The sequence below is a fragment of the Coturnix japonica genome, chromosome 1, assembly GCF_054131305.1.
Source record: "Coturnix japonica strain WE chromosome 1, WE-NBRP24, whole genome shotgun sequence".
Lineage (NCBI taxonomy): Eukaryota > Metazoa > Chordata > Aves > Galliformes > Phasianidae > Coturnix > Coturnix japonica.
This window is the reverse complement of record NC_140663.1, coordinates 65,517,565-65,539,915: the sequence shown is the minus strand read 5'-3', so window position 1 is coordinate 65,539,915 and position 22,351 is coordinate 65,517,565. Positions and strand designations below refer to the sequence as shown.

The window sequence follows — 22,351 nt, the reverse complement described above, 5'->3', positions numbered from 1 at the left end:
TTCAACACTAATTTATTATTTAAAGCATAGCTACCTAATTTTCAATATTATGCAATATTATGCCTTACCAACTTATTCCCTAATATTTAATATACATTCTTTGAAATTATTTTCCCTAGTATACTATCTTGGGCTATTATTAGTCTCTTATTTTCTGCCTATTTTTCTTGTCACTTTTTATCCTTTTTTTTTTTTTTCTTCATTCTTTCCACCCTTTTATTCATTTGCAGTACATTTTTTTCTCTTCTGTACTATTTATTGGCAGCTTTACCCTTTAATATATTCACAGGGCTAAATGAAACAGCTGAAGAGATCAGTACATCAGCTTTGATAGTTTACTTACAAGTATCCTGTTTTACAACTTACATTTAATTTTCAAGTCAGATTTGTTTTGCAGAGTAGATGAGAGACACCAATGCATGCATATGTGTATATGAATGGAAAAGTAGAGTTTGATGTGTGACTGCACTACGAGTACAGTGCATCCTGTTTCTTTGTCCTCCTCTTTCTGGCCTTCCTAGCACTCTCCTTGCCCTATCTTTAGTTTACTAGGTCTGCCACTACAATAGCTCTTTTTTGCATCATCCAATTCATTGCCCCTCATGACATTTCTAACCACTTTCCTGTAAGGGTTCAGAAATCTTGCTGTAGTGCTAGTGTGTAGAGTAGCTCATTCATCACCACCATTCACAACTACAGTATCTGTTCATTTCCCAGACTCCTTATGGAGCCCCCATTGAGCCCTTCCTGCCCTCCTCCATGCCTCTCATTCACTTGCTTCTAATTTCAGTTCACTTTTTGTAGCACAGGGAAGACAACAGCTTACACTGGCAGAATTGTCATCAAGTCTTTGGACAAAATAAACTTCTTTTTCAATAAATTAAGGAAAATAAACTTTCATTTGATAACGAATAATGTATGTTATTAAAGCATTTCCTTTTCACAAGGACTACCCAGAAGCTTCTTCATTCATACACAAAGATGAAAGTAGCTATAGTTAAAATTCTGTGGTATTAGTGCAGATAAGGACTATTAGTCTTTTGAAACTGCTGGTCCTAAGGTTCAAAAACCAGGATTTTCAAAAACAAAGTTGATACTTATTTCCTTGAAATAACCAGAAGTTTTAGAATCGACAGCAAGGAAAGCATTGTTAATCCAATACTATGAATATGTTAGCCACAAACCAAAACTCTTACAAACATTCATCTCATTTATAAGAATGTCTTAGACTTTACAAGTCTCTGTGTTAAAAAAGTCACCCTTTCTGCTCTGACACAGTGAGTACTGCTAGCACCACATTCCTCTGTGCTTTTTCATGGTACTTATATGAAAAACCCACATGAAAATTGTTTTGTGTGCCAGTGCTCATCACTATATCTTGGTCTTGCTTTATTTATAAGTCCCAGCTAAAAGTAAACCCTGGAAAGTCTGTGTACTTACAGAGTCTGGCTGCTTCTGTGTATTAAGTGTAATTTGTAATAGATTGTTTTTCTTAGGGTTTTTTTTTTTTTTTTTTAATTTAAGAGAAACAGCAAAATAATAGTAGATGAGTTTAAAAAAAAGCTATGTAAAATTAAATCTTGCCATCAGAAGCTAAAGCTCCTTTACATATCTGTTGATATGTGGATCCCTGGAAGGTTTTGCATTTTAGGAAAATATGTATGTTTTTTAATTCCAGTAGAATATTCTAATATTTTTTGTTTGTTTGTTTGTTTGTTTGTTTCCCCTAGCTTTCTTCTATGAGAATTATCCCTTTCTTTTCAATTTGCTTTTTTTTCCTCCCTTGTTTATTCTAAATCCTCTAATTTTTCATTTGAAATGGAAACTGATGAATTTTCAGTGTTTGCTGCTATTTGAATCATCATAAAGCAAATTGGATTGGTTATTTTTTGGTGGATTCATTTCATTGCCTTCATCCTTCTCAGTGTCTCAGGTTCAGATTGTGCCTTTACTGATTCAGTCTCTGATGACTGTTTGACAACAGCACTTAAATTAATTCAACACATTTATATTTATTTTCACAAGTGTTATAAAAGCAGGACTTGCCAGATGAGTGAATGATTAAATGCTTCTGATTACAGGCCAAATTCTGATCTGAGCAACACCTAGACAATCCTACCAAAACCAGCGAGTATTTCAACAAACCTTAAATTTGAGTCCTGATGTTTGTTTTAAAACCATGGATTCACATGCAAAGCATTTTAGTATGTTGAATCATATAAATTCAAAAGAGGAAGAGAGTATATCCATATTAGACAACTGTTATATTTGACAGGAATAATTGTAGCACGTAGATTTCTTTGCTGGCATTTGTCAATTTCTCAGAAGGAAATAATTCCCCAAGTACACTTAAGTTTCAAGTAAGGCCACTAGGACATACAGTTTAAAACTTGGCAGATTTCCCCCTTGGTTGAAAACCTGTCTTCTTATTGATCTCTCTGTTGACTGCTAGAGATATTAGCCATCCAGGAAATTATTCAGCCCAGGAAATTGATACTTGCAGACACAGAGACAAAGCCAGTGAAGCTTGGAGCAATCCAGGGCTTAACAACATCCGCTCACATGGGACAGTGAAAGCTGCTGGAGTTGAGAGGTGTGAATTCCTCAGAATTGGAGAATTAAAACCAACAAAATCTATCTCCTAATACAGTCCAATATCTCCTAAAATGATCTGTGGTTTAAAGATCCAAACCAACCAGGTGGCATATTCTTCAAAGATTTGTCATGTCTAATTTACAATTCAAGTGGACTTCCATTACTCCACTAAAATCTTCATACTATCCCCCATCCAACTTGCATTTTATTCATTCCTTTTCAACACAAGAGATGTTCGCAACAGGAGAGCCCTAAATAATGGTAGAAAGGCCTAGCACAGTATGATTTTAGATTAGAACTTTGTTTTCAATTTTATTTTTCATTATTTCTCTTCTTCTGGTCATTTTTATAATGGTGTTCTTCAGGAAAGAAGTCAAAATATAGGCTATCATTACTGAAGTTAAATAATATTTTAATAAATATGCTTGGAAAGTTCATTCTTTGGAAAAAGATCTTTTTTAGAGAGAGCACGTTGCAAGGACAATGGAGCTAAACCTACAGCCAGGCAGAAATCTGGACAGAGATCCCCAGAGTAATGTTAAACAAACTTGCATGCCTGCACAATGCATCACTATGCTATGAAAGATTCTCTTGATCATCTATCTCATCAATTAGCAAAACTTTACCAAGATAACTAGGTTTATTTTTGATCAAATGGCTCTGCAAAGCTCTCCAGAAACAAGTTCCCCAAATGCATTTTGTGGATCACTAAAAAACTTGACTTAGAAGACTTGACTACTTATAAAACACTCCTACATGTAAAGAAGCTCAGATGGAGCAGAAGAGACAGCACTTTATGAGCCAGCAATCTGTGACACATGCATTGCAAGTGCAGTCTGTGCCATCTAGAAGACAAGCATCTGCTCTTCCATGTCCCCTCTCTTGGATTCAGACTCACTAGGAAAGGTGAACTAAGTCATAGATTTTTTTCCACATCTCCCAGGACAGTGTGCTCTTTTCGGGTGGACAGAGGCAGAAACCTTGATCTGTGCGAGAAGACAAAGGTACACAGAGCTTCTTGCTATTTAAGATATTCATGTGTTCCTTCAGCCAGGACAATAAAGTTGATTATGTTAACTTTACTTAATAAAGTAATCCCTAGAGACTTGTTATTCTAATTGTTTCTTAAATGTTTTCCACATTATCTGATAGCACTTGTCTCTCTACAAAATCTTTTCTGAATGTAGAAACAATTTTCCAAATCTAGAACAGTAAATTTTCATCTGAAATTCTGCTCTGACCTGTTTACTGCTAGATTACATCAAATATTATCTAATCATGAGTCTGATGCCATGTTCATTTGTTGGTTTTGTTTGCTCTTTCTGCAAATATGTGTTGATTTGGTCACTCTGCTTCTTTCAATGTTTTTCTCCATGAATTTCATTCAGATGAATTTTTTTATGGAAGAACTGAAACATAAAACACAGTATTTAACTTTCATCAAAGCAAAAAGTCATAGGGATCACCCCTAGTCTTCACAGGTACAGCATAAAGAATGTTAAAAAAAAAAAGCTCGTGAAGTTGTATTTTAGCACTTTCATTTTTTCCTTCCTTTTTTTTTTTTTTTTTCCTGAATAGGAACAGATGGGGAGAAGTAAACTCTGCCATCTGGAAGACCTAATGATTACATAAAGGGACAAGTGTCAAGTTTGTTCAGCACAAGCCCAGTTCTGCCAGTTATGAGCATCAAATCAATCAGACTCAACAAGGGCTAAATTATCTTGAAGATAAATTATTTTGGAAATATTTGTTTTCATCCTATCGTTGAAGTGACTTGAAAATTACAGTTATTCTTAGAAATTGTCCTTTATCTTTGAGAACGCAGGAAGTTATTTCTTGATTTTTCCTACACTGTGTTTAACCCCATCATTCTGGATTCTAGTTAAATTTCCATTTGTAGTGACATAACCTTTCTGTATAATGTTAATTATACTTTATTTATGAGTAATTTTGAACATGTTCTTTTACCAACCAGAAATGAAAATACAGCACTTGTAAAACTTATTTTGAATAGGAGTTCAAATATCTTCATAGTTCTGTATAGTCTCTCAGTTGTGTCTGACACACTGGCTCCTCTGTTTTGAATAACAGAAATTACATACACATTATATGTATGGTATGTTTTATACACACACATGTACATATGAGTGTATTGAACAAGACTGTAGATATTATGACCTATATCTGAATAGATTATCTGTTTGATTTCTACATGACAATAGAAAGAATTAGTAAAGCCTTTTATTTTAGTCTTACAATACATTAGCAGGTGTTCTGTTTTTAAATTTTCTAGACTTTTAGGCACATAGTATTCCCTTGGCATACTAACGCGGCTAGTGATACAGACCCTAAAAGTATAGTTTTCCTCCCAGAATGAACAGTATGCATCAACCTTGTATCATAGATAGGAGCTCTGGGAAATCATGGTCATTGCTATTGTGAATTCAATTTTTTAAAGATTTTTGCTTGTATTTTAGTTTTCTTACACTCCCCTGATGCAAACATATTTCAGCTCTTCTTCATCATGTTCAGTGGTGTTCTTCTACTAGTCTCATAAAAACAACAACAACAACAAACAGTCCAGTAGTTCTTACCTTAAATTTCATTAACAACGATAGAATAAATTATCATCCGTCCATAATATCCCTAGGTGTCTATTCAAATGATTTTCCATCATTGCAATGTTCACTTTAACTTGTGCACAGAAACACAATTTATGTCAGAAGTTTTTAAATTTGTGTTCAAGGTGATATTCCAGCTAATATATGTATATATCTTTTCAAATTTCCAACTAATCATTCTCTTCAAACATACAGAATGAATACACAACTGAGTTTCTTGCTAAATATACTTAGTCCATTTTACCATCTTTTGCAGAACAATTTTGTTTTATAGTTTCAAAGAAATTCTTTACAAAGTCTGTACCTACATAAGCTGATACTTTTTCAATATATATAATGCAATTATTTATGCTTCTTTTACAAGTCTTCCCTAACTGGCTTTTGTCAATTCTCTCTTGTAGTACTCAGTGTAATACTCCTGTTTTTGCATATTCCTGTGGGTTTGTGGTCTGCTAATCCAGACTGCCAGCTGTCTCATACTTTCCCCACAGAACATGTAATTTTTTTTTGTTTCTACTGGGCATTCTGGCAATTTTCATAACATTTTCCCCCCTGAATATACAGCAGGATTTTGTAAATTTTTCATGTCTCAGTTTGACTCATTTGTGCCCCATTGCTATCCAACCAGATAGAATCCAGAAGTTCTTTTGAAATGTCTTGTTTGCTCACATTTATATTAAAAAATTATAAAATAGAAATAAATAATAATAATTGCTCAGATTATAATTATTTGACATAATTATTGCTGCTCATTTTCTTTTTCAGTATCACTGTGAGAAAAACAAAACGAAACAAAACAAACAATTTTCTATAAAAATGCAGTTAGAATATTTTATGCATGCTGACATCATCTCATCCCTAAGTGGAAGAGGCTTGCTAGGTTTCAAACTTGGTGTCCCAGTATGTTAGGGAAGTGGAATTTGCAATTAAGAAAGCAAATTGTTAAACTTAGTGCTGTTTATCTTGCTCCACAGCTGCTGCTCTGAACAGCTTTTCTTGTATTCCCACAACTTAGTATACGTATACTACAGAGAAGCCTGAGAAAGAAACAGCCTTTGCAAAATAATCCTAACCATTTACAGTGAAAGATACCTACCTCTCAGAAGGACAAGGCTAATAATTTCAACTGTCTTGAATTAAATTCTATTTAAATATGTACTCCAAATATGTTACATTAATGCTGTTCGACAGCTTGAAGGCATGTAAAACTTTGTAGTCCCAACTGGAGTTGGTACTCGGAAAAATTGTGCATGCTATTTATCATACAGAACATGAATATTGTATCAAGCACTATCTGTATGATGATGTGTTCTGTTTACTTGCCTTCCCATTTCATGAACAGCTTTTAGTAACTCTGACCTTTGTCTTCCCACCTGGATGTTATCCTTTATACAAATTCAATATAATTGTTACACCTTTGCTACAGAATTAGAATAATTTATCCAGAGTCAAGACTGTGAAATCTCTCCTTCAGACTTGTCTGTGGCATTATCTGTTTCTCATAGAGTAAATGATCTTACTACATGAAACTTGTTGGACTTTCATATTTTTGAAAATTTTGCACTTCTTGCAAATTTGGTTAAATAATAGACTGCCAGATATAGAAATTCCTGGGAAGGATTCGCAGGCTATTTGATAACACTTTTATTCATTTATTTATTTATTTATTTATTTATTTTTTCTTCAGTAAAACAGGCTAAAAGGGCACAGTGGGAATGCACAAAAGGAGCTGCAAGGTAGAATGATTTCTGTACTGTTAAACAGTACTTCTGTTCTACTGAATATTTTTATGTTTATGGGTGTTTTTTGTTTTTGTTTTTGTTTTTGTTTTTAATGTTTAGTATGTCAAACATAATTTTTAACAATTATTTAGGATCAACTGGTTGTCAGTCCAGATGGCCTCTGAAATGAGAGATTCTGGAAAAGCAATAATCTTTTCATTCTCTTGTTTTCTGATGCTTACTTGCTCCAAAATAATTCAAACATGGTTTTTCTTCTTGTTAAAAAATAAAAATAATAAAAAATTGAGTAAATATTATTATTATTAAAATTACTATTATTATTATTATTATTATTCATGGCACTAGAGGCACTTGATCACATGCTAGAACAAGAGCTTTACTGCTGCCAACTCCATTGATACAGTCGTCTCATCTACTGTCTGTGTAAAACTTCTGAATTCAAAGATTCATAATAGTGCTGAATACTTCTCTGGTTCCTAGCACTGCAACTTGTTTTGAAGAGATTAACAGTCTCTGAGAATTCATAATCATGCTCTTGAAGAAAACTGGGAAGAAACTTTTCAAGCTACTTCCCCCACAGCAAATACAAACTTGCACTAGTACACAATCACAAGGTAATAAGTTCCACTTATCACTTGACCGTGGAAGGGAGTGCATCTGAAAAATGCAATTCTTTCCACTGAATATGGCATGCATTTTCTTTCAATTTTACATGCATTTTCTTTCAATTTTTACATATCCAAAGAAAAATTAACTATCTGAAAAGAAGCATGTTGTGTCATATTATAGTGCAAGATCATTATAAAGTACATTATCTGCCAAATGAATGCCAGCTAGGTATCCCACATAACTGGATTGAAACCTTCAAGTCAGGGGCCAAGGACATTGGTTGATAAAGTTAATGTTGACCACAGAAAGTCTGGATTCCTCAAAAAGAATTGGATTGACTTGTTCATCTGTTCTTAGGCTCTCAGGTTGTATTATCATCTCATTGCAACACATTTTCACTGTAAACTTATGCATTACAATATCTGGGGTTTGTTATTTGTCAGGCTTAAGGAAGATTTAATAAGCTCTTATTATCAATACATTGCTAAAACCTAGGAATATTTTAGTACTCTTCTCTTGTCCAGTATTGCTGTAGTTTTAATTTTTAATGCTATATTTTTTTAAAATATGCTTTAATATATATGTATATACTCATATATTAAACTAGAACAGACTTCTGCCATTCATCCACTAATTCACTCATTCTTGTTTCCTTTTCGTTACTTTCATTAACCTGTTCCATTAATTTGCTATAAACTCATATCTTGGGGAATAAAATGACTTACTAACATGAATAGAAAACTTTCAAGCAATTTCACTGGGAATAGATTTTATTTTTTATGTGTCAACTGCAAATCTTTCTCTAGCCCCCATGTGTAAAGAGTTCATGGACACAAATCTGGAACACAACAGGTTCCCTGTGAACATCAGGAACCACTTTTCATTGTACAGGTGACCAAGCACTGGGACAAGTTGCCCGGAGAAGCTGCGAAGTTTCACACCTTGGAAATATTATTGTCTGTCCAGACATAGTCTTGAGTACCCCACCCTGGGTGTTGCAGCTTGAACAGGGCTTGGACCAAGAATTTGTCAACAACCTCAACCAATCTTATCATTCTGTGACTAGTCTTTACTGACTCACTGACATTTCATGTGATAGGTGATATATAGATCAAAAAAAAAGTTATTAGACAAATACTGAGAGAATGTAAATATTTTTTTCTAGGACAGAGAATATTCTAACAAAATTGCTTTGGTAGGGTTCAGTAACTCTTTTTTCTTTGCTTTCCATATGTTCCCTCTCCATCAGAAACATGAACAAGAAAGGTGAATTTTAAGAGAATGTTGTGTGTTGATTCCAGAAAGTTCTTATTGCAAATTTGCAAAAATGAGGATATGTATGGTGACTTCTTGAAAGTGAAGTCTCTATTGGGTAGGATGGGACAAACCTATTCTACCTCTGAGTGATGCATCTACTGGGAAGCACGATATTTGAGAAGTACGTGTACTGCCATAGGATGCATGCAAGAGCTGTTGTCCTTCCCCTATGGAGGTCCTGTGCATCTCTGAGGATGCAGAAAATAGTTATCGCTGATAGATGATGGAACGAATGTAAAGAGTGAAGTGAGTACAGAGGATTGCTAAAACAGGCTCCAAACTGCTTTGTTGTGAATGACAAAAAACTCCCCAAATTAGTTCCATGTCAATAAAGTGATCATGTAGTGAAAGTTTTTTGACACATCTGCCCAAATAATAAATACAATAGGGAGTGCACAGGGGTATAAAAATCCACTTAAATCAAGCTCTCAGTGGTTGATGATCACTCTGTACAGAGAGCCAATAATGGGCAAAACCACCACATTGATGCCACTTAAGTTTTATTACTACAGTGTTTTATCTTGATCCCAGCCTCTTTTTTAGTCTTCTAATGGAGTGAATTTAAGATGGAAAGAAGGAAAATTTATTGTATTTATTCCTTTTTTTGGATTTTTTCATTCAATTCTCCACATCTTAATTCTCCACTAACCCACTGAGATCTGGTCCATGTATGAGGGAGTCAGGAGTATCTGAATTTGCACAAATACCTGTGAAAATTGTTGCTGTGTCTACTTTAGCAGTTTGATGGAGGTATTCTGCCAAAATGAGACAGAAGCCTCAGAATGAGGCAGGAAATTCTCAAGCAAATTCAGGAGCTGACTTTTGAGTTTGGAGTGTTGACAGGAACAGAACTGCCTGTCTGGCAATTATCAATTATTCCCTAAGTCATAGAGCAAACCTAAGCATCTTCAGATTTTGGCTGAGCAGAAGGTGTACTCAAGATTTATTTTCCCAGAGACATTCTAGTTCTGCAGATCTGGTGCTGACTTAGATCCAAAAGTGCAAGAGGTATATTTCCATGATTCAGCAACATCATAGCAGAATCTGCTGCCCATGAAAGGCTTCTACCCAACATGAAGGAAATTTCAAAAAATATCTTGCAAGATTATGGCATTGTCAAATAAGAATATAAATTCAGCTCCAGTCTAATTTTAATTCAGATCCAGAATACTGTCTAAGAAGTAATAGAGGTACTTCTGCAAAGTAGTGGGCTATTTTTCCTTTCAGGCATCTGTGATTTTTTTCCTTTCTTTTTTCTCATGTGCTACATCACTTTTTTGTTGTTGTTGATGGGTTGTGTTTTTTGTTTTGTTTTTTTTTTTGTGTGTGTGGTTTTTTTTTGGTTTTTTTTTTTTGTTTTTTTTGTTTTTTGTTTTTTTAGTATATTGTACTGTTTCTTTAGCACCAAACAAGACATTCGGGCTGTGGTAGGAATATAATCAGACAAAAAGGTGAATGACAGTTTTTCTTGAAGTGTGAAACTTTCTTAATTTTCTGTTAAATTATTCTGTCACTATCAGCAGTTTCAGTTATTTCCATAGACTTGGCTCATAAATGTTGCATGTCTGCTTAGCTGGGAAATTGCATTTCCATTTTCAACACCTGCTATGTGCTAGACTTATATTAGAGGACTAGCTGGATTTCTGCAAGTCTGAGATACTTACAGTTAGAACTGTTACCCATAGTCATTTTTAAAACAAGATTAATAATCATCCTAGTTTTACCTTTGCTGTAAAATGATTTCAGTTTGTTATTAAGTTTGGAACTCTTCCTTGTTTTTTGTTGTTCTTACAGTGTAATCATGCAACCATATTCCTAGCTTTTCCTTATAAAACCAACCTATAGTTTTCTTGTCCAGTATCTACATCTGCATCCATTGTTTCACCGCATGCTTGTTGGTGACTGTTTTCCAAGATGTAAGCATTTGCATTTCATGCTGTTGTATGTATACGGGATGCAAAGAATTCAGCAGATTTACTGGAGACAATAAAACATATGCAGACCAGAGGACATTTTTTATAATTGCAATTACACATGGCTGCATTCAGTTATTCATGGAAGCTCTGAAGTGATCATAATATACTTAGTTTACCAGATTTCAATGACTATTTTAGTAAAACAGATGGATACAGGTTCAGATCTGCTCTCTGACATGACTGGCAAACTTTGATTTTTATTCATGCACAGCAGGGATATAGAATCAGTACTAACACACTGTTTATTTCCAATGCCATGACATAAAAACATGTAAATATTGAACAGCTTTCCCTCAACCTCCACAAAAGCACACTGAACGAAGCACAGCATCCCCTCAGTGCTGCATGCCATGAACATATCTTTCCCAACCTTCTGTTTACCTTTACTATAAGGCTGAGGCCCGCAAGGGCAGCACAGGGGCTTTTGGTGTCATTCCTCCAGTTTCACTTGCCCTGTCTCAATATTTAGATGTACAAGGATGTATATATACTACTAAATTGACAGATGAGTGTAAGCCTTGTAGCTTAAAGCAACCTAATGTTCAATTATCAATCCCAATACTTTAGGAAATCTAGCAAAATTATTATTTTTTAATGCACATTAAATTTATGATTATTCCATGATATATTTATTGATTTCAAGTGCATACTAATTAGTTATTTTTGTCAACTTTTAAAAATGAAAATGCAATCTGTAACCACAAAATTAACATTTGTATACCAGCTTTCCCTTTAGTGCATTCTATATTCATTTCTTCCACTACTGTCTTTTGCTACTCTGTGAGTTTACAAAAGCAATGAATTCAGAAATAGACATTTATTGAAATAACATATGACACCTGTGTGCAAACAGTATCATACATCAACCAAAAATCTGCAAACTTTCTTATGCATAGGCACTTCTTTCTCCTGTAGTAGCCCCAGAGTTCTCAAAAACTCTGAATGTTCCAGAAAATTATACAGAGTCTAAAATGGACATGAAGAGATTACCACTCCCTTGCTCCCAAACTCTTGCTTCCTCTGTATAATCTGTTTATGTATCTGGTTCTCATTGGCGTTCAGGATGAAAACTTTAGACATTTTATAAAATCTGTAGCTGTGCTGTAAGGATCCCTACATCTTCTGCCTGATGCATCCTTCAACTAAGCAGGGTTTATCTTGCTGCATGTCAGAAGCCTTTTTCTGATATTTGAGTGCTTTGCCAGTGTGGGAAACCTAAGTGGCAAAATCTGAAACACATGAATTTCTTTCATGTATGATAGCTAGTAAATGCCGTTTCTAAATGCCACCAAACCATAAAGCAAGAATATTGTTTACATACTAGTAGTCTCATGGGGATTCTTTTTCATAGACACCCAGGGAGAAATTTGCTTAATGTCTTAAGAGACATTTGATATGTTTGAAACATCCCTGCAAATCTAGACCCAGTTTATTAAAGACTCCTTTTTGTCCAGAGTTATGTGCATTATTGGAGGATATGTTGAATCTCCTTGAGCATGTCAGATGGCAACAGAAATCAGTGCCCAGGCAGCAAGTCAATCCCCTAACTTACTTTGACAAGATAAATAGCCTTCAGTGGCACGTTTGCTATATTGAGGAGTTTCTGAAAGCTTTAAAACTGACTACCACACTGTCTTGTTTGATGTTTTGGGGTTATTATTTTTTTTTTTTTTTTTTTTTTTAGTTACAAAAACATAGGTCTAAGTGCAGTTTTTAATCTTTATCTAGAATGTTCTTAACAGACTTTTACTGGAATGGTTAACACGTGTCTGATAGACTGATGATACAGACATACTCCTCTGTATGTTACGATCTCTTATTCTGAATTACAGTATTCAAGCTTTCTTCCTCAGATACGCATTTAACGATTCTTCTTCATTTCTTAGAGTTTCAGTAGTGTTAATAGCCACAGCACTATGCAAAGCCTCAGCTGTTAATCCTCCAAGTTGCATCACACAGCAAGAGTCCTTATCCATATGTTGCAACTCTGGAAAATGGAGGCACAGAGTTAACATGTCCAATGAGCACAGTTACCCTAGATTCCAGTGCTTAATGAATTTGTTGCTGCAGCCTTCAAGAAGTATGAGTTTAGCTTACAGCTGGCAGTAGAATGAAGATCAAAATGCAATTTCCTGCCTCAGACTAAACTAAATGCACCTACGGGAGATATAAGTGTCTGTAGCCATCAGAGTGGAGGCTGGATGGCATTTTTCAGTTCTGCTGTGGCACTGTCTGTTGGAGCCCATTTATCAGCTGTGTTCATTTCTCCAGATTAAGCTAAAGGTTATTATTGTTCTAGATTTTATGCTAGTTTCAAACATTAATCAGAAGAGATATGACACAAAAATTTCCCTTGGAAATTTTGCATATTTACTGTCTTGCATGACATATGTATATATCATTACTGAAGGCTGATAACAAATGAGAAGGAAATATTTAACAGACACAAATAACCACTATGTTTAGCCCTTGATTTATAAGTTTTAAATGGTGTCCAAGTTCTAGAGAACGGAACTTTGTAAACTGCATATGCAGCTTTGTATTTTGCATTACCATTAAAAAAAAATAAAAATCAACAATTATTTTCATTTATTTAGTCTAAAATGAATATCTTAAGTTGTTTATGAATTCCTGAGATGTGTTTTCATGCCAAGTTAAAAATAAGTATTAAAAAACACCCAAACGCCTACAAGAAAACTCAAGTACCTCTATTTCACAGAATTTTCTGTGTTAAATACTACGTGCTTGTGCCCTTGCAAGGCAGTCTGCCCAAAGACAAGACAAAGCCAAACATTGCAGAGTACATGAAAACAAATTAATTCGCAGGAAAAGTCCTTTACTTGTCATTCCTGGAAGGCTGAGGGAGTGATCTCTATTCTCAACCCTGTGCAGAAGGATTACATTTTGCAAGGACCAGTGAAGAGGTCTCAGTAAGAGGTGGAAACAGTGGGAACATTTTATGGGTTACGTGTCCAACCCACAGGCTAGGGGCCACAAGGGGCCTTGGACAGCTAAGACTGCAGCCCCGCAAAATAATAAAATTTTAACATTATTATGTCATTTCTACTGATATTTCTCATGAATTGACTGCATGCAGGTTCAAGCACAGACTGTGTAGGCAACAAAGGAACACTGTGGAGGGGTGGGAGAGCCACGGTGCAGTGCTAACTACTATCTCTCACCACATGCACTTACATGAATCAAAATTTTTGTGCATTATATGTTGCAGATATTTGTGGCATTTGGCCAGTAAAATGCAGTGATTTAGCAACAATAACATCTTAACCTACCTATATGTCTGTGTTTCTGTGAAGACATGTCTTTTTTGTTATTAAGCAGATGTGTAAGATTTCTTATTTAATTACAAAACTTGAGCTTGTGTTATTTTGTAAAATAATAGTAAGTTCATAAGTTAACATGTTCATTAGTTTCACAAAAACACAGTCAAATATCCCAGTACTGTTATGTATTTTTAGCCATCTTTTTTATGTTTTAATACAAACATTTAAAAAGTGAATTACATTGTTAATTTTATACTTTTTCTACATTTTTATTTGTGGCCCAAGACAATTCCACTTCACTCAATGAGGCCCAGGCAAACCAAAAGTTTGGACACCCATGCTTTACAGTATTGGAGTTCCCTTTCTGACAGCTAAGAATAGGATATTCGATGCAAAACAACAGTGAAGATGAACAAAAGTATTTTTCAAATAAAATGGAAGCTTAAAACAGAAATAACATTCCTGCTCAAAAAGCAAAGCAAAGTTCTGCTCTATTCTGTTCTGTTTTATAATGAAAATATTTGGACTGCATAGATCAGTTCAAATAAAGTTAATTGGAAGGTTCATAAGGACTTTGGTGTTATACTGAACTGGTGTATTGTGGACAGGCTACTGGCAGGTGAGATTCAGTCCTGTTTACTTTATTCCAGAAATAACACAATTCATTCTTGACTTACACTCTCCTTTTGTCGAGTGACAAAAAACAGGTAGGCTTCTGTGGAAGTGAGTCTTTTTTGTCTCTCTTCTTCACAGTAATTGCTAACAGAAAAGCAGGAATGGAAAGCAAGACAACACAGCTGAGGCACATAGAAATTAAGAGCTAGAACTAGCTGTGCTAGCTGGTGAAGTTATGGTGCTCAGGGAGACACAAAGCATTGCTGAGATGCAGTGTTTACAGAAAAAGTCTCACAGCTCATATTTGTATTATATATTTATAAATTCCTGGAACCCAATTTTATAGGGTTTTTGATTAATGGCTGTAGTGCAGTTCAGCTCCAAGCCTATTGAACTTACTGTACTGGAGCTGAACAAGACACACTGTAGCCAAATATGAACACTACTACTAGAGAGTGATTTAATGGTGGTTCACTGCTTAAAGGCATTACTGCGCAGGCTCTGCTTATTGTACACACAGAAGGGCCTCTTAGAAACTTTCTTAAAACCAAAGTCAAATGAGTGTTTATTTCAGATACATCTATGGCAGAAGAGGTGAAAAACAATCAGAAGTGTTATTTTCTCTCCATCATATTTAAATTAAATTCAGTGCAGTTCCTGAAGATTTACCAACACCTAGAAAAAATCCTACAGACCCCTGCATTCAGTCCCAGAACTGGTATATGAGAACAGGATCACTGGAAATTTCACCTACCCTCTTACAATTAATTCTTGTAAATAAACAAACAAATAAATAAATAAAACGGGGGGTTGATAACTGCTGTTTAGAATACAGATCTTCTGAAAACATAAGGAACATTTGTTCTCCCCTTGAAAGTGTAGGACTTAGTACAACTAATCCTATTTTATCTCAGTTCTTTCTAAACTTCTACCTTACGTATAATAGAAAGACTCTCTCTTAAGAAAATAAGTCCATTTCCCCACCCAGTGTATAACAATAATAACAACAACCACCACCTACCCACACTGTAATTCTGTAAAACTGAATTTGCAAGTGAAAAATTAATGCTGGAGTGTTTCTTGTTATTATTTTCAATTAAAAGAAAAGATTTTCTGCCCTTTGGAATAGGGAATTCTGATTTTAAAAACAGTAAACAAACAGTTGCAATGATGTTAGCATATTAGTCAACCCCTGTTCAAAAAAAAAAAAAAAAGAGAAAAAAAAGAGGTATGGGATTGCTGGATTGCTGATATTGATTTAATTATGCTTCTGCAGCTTACTGATTTGGACATGAAGACAAGCATCAGGATTTCAAAGAAGGAATTATTTGTAATTGTGTTTGATGTCAGAGAAGAGAGAGAGTTTATATATATATGTGGTACACAGAAGACCATTCACTCTGGGTAGTTATCCTACTCACAAATTGGTATTACTTGCCATCTTGGATATAGCCATCTCTGGGAGTAACAGGAGCCAAAAGGGCAGAAGAAGAATGAGGAACTTCATTCTTCTATTCCCAGAGCTAAAATCTCTTTGACACAGTACTTAGATGAATCATGTAAGAAGATGACAGTCTTCATTGCTTGATATAACTGTGGGCATAATGGATTTAGAGGATAACCTCCAGTATCCAATATCCTGACATACTGTATTACTGGATATAGGAAGGGAATACCAGATATATATTAGGGAATACCAGAGGGATTGTGAATTTTCATCCTTACTCATTACATAACTTTAAGTACTCACAAAGCATTCCCCAGTGTTTCTCACAGCTTTATCAGTCCAATTCCATCTCACCAAATGGAGACAGAATGACGCCCACTGATTTCATCTGGAGATGGATTAGAATACAAGTCTTATGAGGAGCAGCTGAAGGAACTGAGATTGTTCAGTCTGGAGAAGAAAAGGCTCAGGGGAAACCTCACCACTCTCTAGAAGTACCTGAGAGGAGGCCCTAATCAGGTTCTGACTTCACAGACTTAAGACTGTGTAAGACCTTATTTGTAAGTCATAATGAATGAGACCCAACAGACTTCATCACATAAGGGGAGAGGAAGTGGGGAAGTGCCTTTGGCATTTGGTGCTGGAAGGCAACTGAGAGGCTCTGGGACTGTCCAGTGGGCACACATCCAGTCAGGAAAAGGGTTATAGCTGCAGCTGCAGCTGAAATAAATTCCTGTAGTAAGTTTGCTTTCACACACTATGATGCTATGAAGTAAAATACACAGCTGCAATTCAGTGATGTTTCTCTTGCTTCATGACCTCAGTTAATCCAGCATATAGATTCACAAAGCAGGGAGAAAGTCACAGAAGTGTTTGTTAAAGACAGAAAATTTGGCCTTCTCTGCACAGGAACTACAGGACTCTGATGCTTAGCACTCAAGATCTGACAGCTTATGTACTGTCATGAAGCAAGATATATCCTCCAACATTTGCAACCTAAGAAAAAAGTTTTACTGTATACCATACAGAAAGACATTAGGAATAAGACTGATAAAAGAGTCCATTTTAGTAGACATGTATGTGGCTTGGTGCTCAATTCATAGACACGCCATTTGGGCAGTTGATACCAGCAAACAGAACAATAAACCATACTGGTAAATATATATTTTGCTTACTCAAACTGTTAACAATAATGACAGAGGGGAGAAAAAGAACAAGGATGGGTAGGAGGGAGGATACTTTTTTAAATTAAGAAATAAAATTACCAGTTTTAGAATTGATGAAAAAATTCACTGGCATCAGATGTTAAAACAGTTCCTGCTTGGTGTGTATGCTGCTTTGATAAACAAAGGATTGTTTTCTTCCCTAGGTGATATTGTTTCATAAAGCATTGGAACACTTCCAGTGAAGAGCCAGATCCTCATAGTGATGCAAACAGGAATGATACTGTGCTGCAGAAGATCTGGTCATCTAAAAATCTAGATACTGGTAATATCAGACAGAAAGGACTTGCAAGGCTTTTAAACAGTTTTATCTCCTACTTTTTGAACAGTGTTTCTAGTTACAGTAACTCCACTGCAATTATATTATACTTCAGGCTACTGATTTGCTAGTATCTACCAAGCAGATAAGATTCTTACTTTTCAATAACCATATCCTACATCCCACACTTCCTAAATTCCAGAAGATATCTTGAATAAGAAAAGTCCAGTCAAACCTCAAGCCATGTGGAAAGAAACCCTATTAACTTCAAGCAAATAGACAACTTGTGTTTTTAAATTGTTGCTTATTTCTTTTAAAATTCAAGACAAGCAAGAAGCTTTAATTTGTCAATTTGTCAAATCCAAAGTATTTTTAGGTGGTCAACTTGTAAACTCTAACATTGACTCATGGATTTCCTTTCCAAATTTCTAACTTTTAATACTTTAAGACTACTTTTGCTTTTGAGATTCCCCTCTTCTAAATTTTAAATAGTATTTCAAAAGTCATTTAATTTAATCTTTAGGACTGTAACATTTAAAGCTTTTATCTTTTGAAATCCCAAGACTAAGAAGAAGCTAATACCTGTTTTATTTTTTCGATAAATTTAATTTAATTTCCTTCCCATTTCTACTCAGCAGTTCTTATCAACAGATCATGTGACTTCACTTTGTTTTGACAGGCTTTGAAAATTTCTTAATTTTTAAATGCATATTCAACTTTGCTATGTTAAAGAAGACAGCGAAGAAAGCTTTCTTCTGGGCTGAGATAGGCTAACAAGGTCTTGTATACAGAGAAGTTAGCTTTGCATCAGACATTTGTACTGATTGTCAGGAGATAATCCTTAGCTTCATGAATTGATTTGAATAAAATGCCCTATAGACATAAATCAAGATAATGGTACAGAATAGAATTATCCTAAAAGCTTTTTGTGCTGATAATTACACAATTAAAAGTGGAATTAGAGAACTGCACTCAGTCTGCACCATGGCATTTTGAACTGAAAACATTTACTTCATGATCTTTAGCTATGCTAGAGCACCAGTTTGCACTGAAATTCCATTTGTGCACAATATCTGAATACCAAAGAAACAGTATTTCTGAAATCAAGATATAGAGAATGTCACTATCCCTCTCTCACTACTAGAAAAGTTCAATTAAATGTGACTAAGATCCTAACACCAATTTCTTTTGTGCATCATCTTGGCTTTATGAGCTGTGAGTGATTCCATACCTGTTCAAGAGCCAGAGTAGAGGCACATATTTTAACCACTCCCAGTTAATTGGCTTCAATGTCTTCATTCAGTTACTAGTCTCCTTTGACTGCCAGGATTCTCCCTGGAGTTGGAAAATATCTGCTTAACAACATGGGAAGAGAGGTCCATGTTTTGCAGTGCCTACACCTCCCTGTGGAAGTCATTCTACAGAGAAGTCAGAGAGGGATTTTCTTCTTTTCTTTGGTCTACTGTTGAAATAGACATCTGAAGGTGTATGGGATGTGGCAGGAAGAATGAAACAACAGTTGTGTACAACAGAGACCCTGTGGCTAAAGTAGGGATAATGGGGGAAAAAAAACAAACCAAACAACAACGGAAGTGTCTTAGCAACACAGAGCCCATCACACCTAATTTAAGGCAATCTCTCTAAAATATGAGGTTTTACATAGTGCTACAGTCCATATTCATCAGCCCCTCAGTAAATTTTGGAAGAAATAAAAGATCTATGTAGGAAAAATTTAAATGTAGATCTGGTCTTGATCTTCAGCTGAATTATTGCCAGGTTGTCTCCATCAGCCCAGTAGGCAACAACTATAGGTTTACAAGTTTCATTTCTGTTCTTTTTATGGACATAGCTAAATTCAACAAGCAGAACAGACTAAAGAGGGAAATTCATTTTTGCCAGGACAGATTCAGAGACCCACGATCTTCTGCCCATATGGCTGTGTTAATGACAAGAATTAGAGCAGTCCTGAATGATTTTCCTGTAAAACAGTACATTTCTGATATGGGTTCCTTGGAAATTCCATGGATTAAGTGATGCAGCTTTTCTAGTTGTCTATTTTAATCCTGTTTCTTTGGTCTTTTTGTCACCTGCAGAACACACATAACTGACAGCGAGCAGTATAGACCAGATGTGAAGAATGTGAATATTGGAAGAGAGGGCAGGAGGACAGCCTTTTATCACTCACACTTAGCTTGCACGTGTTTTATTACATTAGATGCAGTGGAGTTTCCTCCAATCTAAAATAGTGTTTAAGGAAAGGCACAGGAAGCATCCAGTTGAATTAGCTTGTAATTGCACTGAACAGTTTGGATTATTTGAAGTACATGCAGTTCTTACACAGCAGATGCATGTAAAGGCATACAGCAAATAATTATTTAGGAAGTTGCTAAATTAAATTTCTTCCAAGAAAAAAGAATAAAAAGGAATGAGCTGCCCAAGAAAAATGTTATACTTAGACAAAACATAGAAAAATTTTTGAAAGGCCTTTGACAATTGAAAAAACAACCTAAACAAATCCTACTTGACATATACTGTAGAGAAAAGCAATGGAGAAAAAAAAAAAAAAGATAATAAGCTTCTGTGCTGCATTACTTCAAAAATGCACTTGAATGAATTCAAGTAGTATGATAATGAACTAAGTCAGAGAGCACTGTTTAATCACCTGTAGAATTTAAGGGAGTTAATAATAGGAACACTTACAAATGAAGACTTGTTTGGGCTTATTTTAATGGAAAATAAAAGCCTTGTGGTGAGTTAAATGACATTTAGAAGATGGAAGAGAAAGAGTCTGATCAAAGTGATCTATATTAGCCCTTTGTAGCAGTAAGGCCTTAAAATCAGGTCATGGGGGTGAAATGAGAATTTGCTTTAAACTGCTTCACACAAAGGATATGTGACATATAGAGCCTAAAGAGTAATAGAGTAACTTACTCTAAAGAGTAACTAAAGCAAGGAGCAAGGATGTTTTAAAAAGAGAAAATGAAAGCAAAATGTGTGAGGAAATTTCCAAATCTTCAAAAGGAATACAGTTCCTTTGTTTTTTTTAATTCACTCATCAAGAGTAGCCAACCACTATCTGGGGACTGAAGAAAAATTGTGATGGATGTAATTTGTTTCTGTTCCCCTCTTCCTAACTGTGTAGTTTGTGGGATTTTGTTTCATCACAAATGCTAAATTTTGCCTTCCCAGAGCACCAAGGAGGAGTGCTAATAAAATCTAAATGACTGTGGATTCAACATGAAATTTTACCTTTGTAAAGGAGCCATTTGTAAAGGAACCTTTGTAGAGGAACCATGTCTCTAACCTGGTGTGTTACAATTGGAAAGATTAGCACAGTAGAAGGGAAATACAGGAGTGCAAGAGCAAAGGGACTAGCACAGACAGAATGGTATTTCAAATGATGGGCACTCACCCATCTTCAAAGACCTAAGCTCACAGGAAAGACTCTGAGAGGGAAGGATCTCCAACCAGAGATTCTTCTAGAGTGGCAGTCAGCTTTTAAATGGGATCTACGAGAGGCGGAGCCAGGCTCCACCCCTTCCAGTCACACAGGTGAAATGCCTTCACCTGAACTTCCAGGGCTGAGAGGGTTCTTTCCCCAGGTGCTCAGTCAGTGGTTCGGTCTGTGACTCAACAGTTACCACACAGTGTGATTCTGGACTTTGCTCCTGGGGAGATGCAGCTGTGTATTTCTTTTTCTATAGGCTACACCATGAGGTCATACTGTTATCCAAAGTAATCTTCCCTTATTCTTCTACTTCCTGAAGCACAAGAGCATTTGGCTTCATTTTAATCATGGATTTCTACTGTGAAAATTGAAGGCTAGGACCATACCTTTGCTAAGTAAAAAATTAAGTCTTTCAGTTGATTGCTTTGTTGATGCCCGTGAGCATTATTGAACTGTCATGCCTGATTTGCATTGTCTTCCTACTTTTTTAAGGTATACTGCAAGTTTTTCTTATTTTCTGAAGGCACCTGATATCTTCTACCTGATCCAGGCATGGACAGTTTTGCAATGTTTTCAGGATCTTCTTCTTTCACTCTTCTTGCATCCCGATTACTTTTGGCTTCACTAGACTAAGGATTGTTTCTACTATCCTTTCAATAGAAATAAATATGACATAGAAGATCGTCTCATTTTGATCAGCTCACTCATTGAACTTTGTCTGGTGTAGAAAGGAAGTTGGGGCCTGAGGTCAGTTGAGAAGAGCCAAGGAAGAGACTAGTTAAGTGAGTAGAACCAACCACAATTTAGGTCTCTTGAGAAGGAAACCTGAAAGCCTGCAATTCTTACATGGCCTTGGGCTTGCATGACAAGTCTCATAATTTGTCTGGGCTTCAAGTTGTGGGCTGTAAAATCATAGCAAAAGCAGGTGCTTGCCAAAGCCATTCTTATGTATGGAAAAAACTTCATGTTACAGCATTGCCATGCCTATGATATGACTGCCAACAGCATTACATTGCCTTTTGTTTGCTCTCATGCACACTACATCTATTCTTGCAGTTTGGTTTGTGCATCCAGCTATGATATCTTGCCTCTGTCAACACTGAATACCTGATAATTCACAAAACAGAGTGTAGTGCTCCCCTAGTGCCTCCACAGCTCATATCTTACCTGCAAGGCAGTTATCCAGTGATGTAACTAACCCCCATGGTGATCAGAATC

At 35.6% G+C, this 22,351-nt stretch overlaps 1 protein-coding gene across 2 annotated transcripts in view; it reads left to right on the top strand.

Annotated features, from left to right (window-relative positions):
* NTF3 (neurotrophin 3) overlaps positions 1-22,351 on the top strand; it is a 53,365-nt gene that overhangs the window by 11,631 nt on the left and 19,383 nt on the right. The window contains exon 2 of one of the 2 annotated variants that reach the window (XM_085522282.1): positions 17,573-17,691. The exons of the other annotated variant lie outside the window; for it this stretch is intronic. The gene's annotated coding sequence lies outside the window, so the exon portion shown is untranslated. The remainder of the gene's footprint in view (positions 1-17,572; positions 17,692-22,351) is intronic. 2 annotated transcript variants of the gene reach the window in all.